The 4,978-nt window shown below is 46.3% G+C and overlaps 1 non-coding gene across 1 annotated transcript; it reads left to right on the forward strand.

The window, feature by feature from the left end:
* Window positions 1-1,645: 1,645 nt before the first annotated feature.
* LOC121137294 lies at window positions 1,646-1,748 on the forward strand. The gene has a single exon (XR_005874556.1). It is a non-coding gene; the product is annotated as a U6 spliceosomal RNA (small nuclear RNA).
* Window positions 1,749-4,978: the final 3,230 nt, after the last annotated feature.

Below are 4,978 nucleotides of genomic sequence, written 5' to 3' on the forward strand. Positions count from 1 at the left end.
CAGCAGCTGAAAGCCAGCTTGGCTGGTGGCCAGGAAAGGAGAAGCAAAGCCAGGGGAGCCCACATGTGGACTCCACAGCCTCTCCTCCAGCCTTTGCTGGGATTGCGTGTGCTGCTTTATAGAACAGATAATGAATCTCAGAACTCCAAAAGGCCTCTCTGCCTCGTCACCCCCCTCTAGTCCTTGATGGATCAATAGAGGCTTTTTACAGGCTAGGAGCGGGAGAAGGGAGCCATTATTTGCATCATGCAGCAAGAGTCCTACCAGCAGGAAGAGGCCTGTGAGTTCAGGGTTACAGGGAGTGGGCAGTCATGCTGAGGAATTGCCACTGAGTCAAGTTCTTTGCGAGAGGTCTGCTGTGGGCCAAGTGAATTTAGGGCAAGCACACCCCGCCCACCTTCTTCTCCCTGGCTTTTCTTAAGCTGTACCTCCTTTAGTCAGACAGTTTCCAAGTTTTATTTTTGGTTTGGAAAAGGGTGAAAATTCCTTGACATCTGCATTCAGCAGCTCCCTTCCCCCACAGGGTGACCTACTTTAGAGACTAGAGTGACTTTTATTTTTACGGCCATGGGAGAAATCACTAAAAGCAAAGAAGCTGAAGTCCAGGGACTTGGGACATTGTCTGGGGGGGGGGTTACTGTCCTATGATTTCTGTGGGTGTCCCCCAGCTCTTATCTCCAGACTCTTCTAAAGGATGTTTTCTTAGTGACACTGTGGGAACAGCTGTAAAGATATGCGTGTGGGCGATTCTGGTGTGGGCTGGCCCAGCTGTCTGCTTCACAGACCCCCAGTCACCTCAGCAGTAGGCATCTGGCCTCCCAAGGTGGTCCTTACTCCTGCTCTTGGGGCTCCTGAATGCCCACATGAGAAAAGAGGAGAGAGTTGCTTCTCAGGCAGGACAGAATAAATGAGGTCACTAGCAAGCAAGTTGTACATCTTGAGTATTCTAGTGAGACCTCAAGTAAAAGAAGATTTCAAAGTCACCCCCACCTGGTGCCATGAGACCCTTCTGAAGAAGGGACTAGGAACTCGAAACCGAAAAATGTGACTCAACTCAGGAAGTCACTCATTTCTCTTGGTTTCTATTTGTGTGTGTGTGTGTGTGTGCCTTATAATTGTGATTAAAAGATAAATTATTTGTGAAGCAAAGTTAAAAATATACTTATGAAGGCACACAACTTTAATCCCAGTACTAGGGAGGCAGAGGCAGGTGGATCTCTGAGTTTGAGGCCAGCCTGGTCTACAGTGAGTTCCAGGACAACCAGGGCTACACAGAGAAACCCTGTCTCAAAAATAAATAAATAGAACCCCCAAACCAAAAACTAACTAAAAAAACGAAGCAAAGTAGACACTAGGCTAAACATATAAAATAAAAGATAAGGAAATTTGTTTAAAAATTTAAAACAAAATAAGCAGACATTTCTACTGATCTCACAATCAAATATGAATTCCTCAACTTTAGGTTACTGGAGGCCTAGCTCCCTTTTGCCATTCCTTCCTTCACATGCTGCCTGCAGCCATATGGAATGATTTACAGTTTGAGAAACATTCCTGCAGGCTTCTGGACCTTTCTATATATCTTCCTCATGGGGATGTGGTCAAGTTTAGCTACAGTCCTCAGAGCTATGAGAGTAAGGAATCATGCTTGCTTTGGCAGCACACAGACTAAAACTGCAATAATACAGAGAAGATTAGCATGGTCCCTGCTCAAGGATGACATGCAAAGCTGTGAAGTGATACACATTTAAAAAGAAAAGGAGCTCCAGGGAGAAGGAAGAGCAGAATGCTAAGACCTAGTGATGAGAGAGCCTAGAAGCAGGGGCTTGCACAGGAAGAGGCCACCATCAAAGGGAGCAGGTGAGCAGAACCAGGCTACTTACTGCCACGGAGGGGAGCCACAGAGAGGTCATGGGAAACAAGGGACAAAGAAAATTTCACAAAAGCCAAAGATTGTCATGGGTGAAATTTAACGGGTTCTGGTAGAAGATGAGAGAGAAAAAGGAGGTTAGGGACTGAGTGGAGGGACAGCTGTGGAGGTTCTGGCTGTAACTTCCTTCTCCCTTTGAACTGGCATAAAAGTAAACAAGAACTAAGGTGGCAGAAAGGAGCTGAGGTCAATTGAAAAGGCTTGCATATGCCTTAAGCAGACCAATGGAGGAAGGAACGCGCACACATATGTGTGTGTATGTATGTATGTATGTGTGTGTATGTGTGTATGTATGTAAGTGTAATGTGTGTATGTGTGTATATCACATACATATATAAATATATATATCTGAATACGTGCCTTATCAGGAGGAATAAGCACCTTCTATTCTGCCTTCTGTAAAATATCAGCGATACTAATAAATTACTCCAGGGACCTTGTTAGTTTCAACCTACAGTCTCCTCTTCACTCCCAATCGATGGAGACCCTTGCAGTTTACACTCCACATACCAGTTGGCAAGGCAACAACTGCTATAGGATTCTGGAAAATAAAGGAATGGTTTCCCAGAGCCCTAGTGCCACCAGCTACCATGCCTAAACAGAGAGGTTTCTGATGTACCGTCCCCTTAACATGGTAAGAGTTTAAGATATTGGAATGTTAGTATGTTCCATGAAGAAGGCAATGTTTGCTTTTCTCACCTGCAGAAGACACACATATGTCCACTTGGTATGCCCACACGTGAGTGTGCTTGTAGTTATCCCCATTCGGAAAGCCCGTCATGAATGAAATTTTCTCTCCCTTTCCCTCCCCACCACGTCTGACCTCATCTATCTTTCCAGTGTTGTGGAGGGTTAGTGGAAGGCTGGAAACAGGTTGAGACATGTCCAACCAAGAGGCTGCGGATACCGAGAGGAGAGGGAGGGGAGCCGAGCGGTTTTAGGTCAGTTAAGGCAACTGGAGGGAGAGTAAGGAGAGTAAGGAGAGGGAAAGGAGGAGTGGGTGAGAGTGGCGTGGACGGATGGGGAAGGCAAGAGAGACAGATGTCTGTGATGATCTCAAGAGAAACAAGGCTAAAATAAGCTCAGAGTCAGAAAACAGGAGGGATGTGAGAAGCAGGAAAAGGTAACAGACTGAATTGTAGATTGGGTGAGAGAATAACCAAATTCTCCAGAGAGAGCATAGGGCAAAATGTCAAAGAAGGAATAGGACCTCTTGGTAGTGGGATCATTTCCTGTTAAAATTATGATGTGATTTACAAACCTCATCACTACTAGACTTTTGTCCCAGCGTTTTAAAAAGCTAGGGTGAGGTCTTAACTCACAGGTCTGTATATGCTTAGCCCACCCAGAGACAAGATGAAACCTAGAGTCCAAAGTTCCTCCAGTCTGTTTGCTTTCTGTTTTCATTAGCTGGAACTATTTATTTCTAAAAACAAACACTCTCCCAGATTCTACTGTCTGCATCCAGGGCCTTCTCCCGGATTTTGTCTGGTTCTCCTACTCACACCCCCTCTCAGTACCAGGATTCCAACAAAGTTCCTCTCTCCCCAGCCTTCCCGCTGAAGCTCATTCCCAAGCCTGCTTTATACTGTCACCACCCTTGACTTTAAATGCTCAAGTCAGTCTGTTTTCCCTTCTGCCCAACACTCTACTCCCCAGGCTCTAACCAGTACCTAGGAGGTTACTCATCCTGCAGAGTAATTTGGTGATATTATCAGTCTCTGGAATCCCATATCCTTCTGTCTGTTGGTCAGCCTCTCATTCAGCCATCACTTACTGCCTAACCTATGTAGGAACTAGATACAAAGATGAGTAGGGAACTTAGAGTCTAGACAGGAGGAAGGGTACAAAAATTGATTATTACAATCTGGGTTGAATACTATAATGGTACAGGAATTTGATGAGGGATGCTTAGCTTAGAAGAGGCTGGGGGTATTTTTATAGTGATTTCCATGGAATCAGCTAAGTTTGGAGTATAGAGAGAAATCTTTTCATACTGATAAGAGTTGCATGTAGAAAGGTCCCGAGGCCAGGTGAGAAATTATTGGGACCAAAACCAGCAGTGGAATCTACTGTATGTTGTCTTGTATTGTTATTCAGGGCATGGTTTTGTTTTGTTTTTCCAGACAGGGTTTCTTGGCACAACAGCTGTGGCTGTCCTGGAACTCACTCTGTGGAGCAGGCTGGCCTTGAACTGACAGAGACCCTCCTGCCTCTGCTGGGGTTAACGTTGTGTGACATCACCGCCCAACCTCATGGACATGTTTAATGTCTGGAAGATTTTACCTCTCCTTCCAAACCGCCACTAAGTTATCAAGTCTGTGAAGGCAGTAATAGCAAGAAGTCAGTCTTATCTACATAGGGGCCCTTCTGTGACAAGATCTGCACTGATGTCAGCAGAAGCAGAGGAAGTGAGCAAACTGGGGACTAGTCTACTAGCAGTAGGCAGGAGGCTGCTGGGAGCGAAAAGGGAGGAATGTGGGGGTTCTTTCACTCCGACCCCACACTTCCTGCAGCCCATCTGGGCTCCCACTCCAGGTTCTGAGAAGCAAGTTCTGAGTCACCTCCTTCTTTCTTAGCTCCTCTCTAGCAGAGAGATCCAAAAGACATAGGCTATGGGAAGAGGGACCGTTACAGCACACTGTATTCTTTCTTCTTACAACAAAGAGCAGGGGTGGCAGCGGCCAAGCCAAGAATTCCGTCTTGGTAATGGTCTTCCTCTTACTCCTGGGACCCTGCTCACACTAGGGATGGAATTTCACTTGAAAGGCAGATGGAGGCTGGTGGAATTAGCCCCAAGAAGCTGGGTAGGAGGAGGGCTTGAGGACGGCTCGGTCCTCTCCTGCGGGGAGTAGAATCGAATTAGTTAGGCTGCTTCTCTGGTTGCAGCTTTAGGCTCTCTCCCCAGTAATTGCTTGTTTACTCACTTTCCGGATCTCAGAGGCTGTTGGACTCCTGCTGCTCTGGGAGCTGTGGGCTTACCTGACCCCTCCTCTTTCCACCTTTCCCTCTGAAAAGAACCCGCTGGGAAGGAACAAAGACCAGAGTTCA

The sequence above is a fragment of the Mesocricetus auratus genome, unplaced genomic scaffold (genome assembly GCF_017639785.1).
Source record: "Mesocricetus auratus isolate SY011 unplaced genomic scaffold, BCM_Maur_2.0 Super-Scaffold_100676, whole genome shotgun sequence".
Lineage (NCBI taxonomy): Eukaryota > Metazoa > Chordata > Mammalia > Rodentia > Cricetidae > Mesocricetus > Mesocricetus auratus.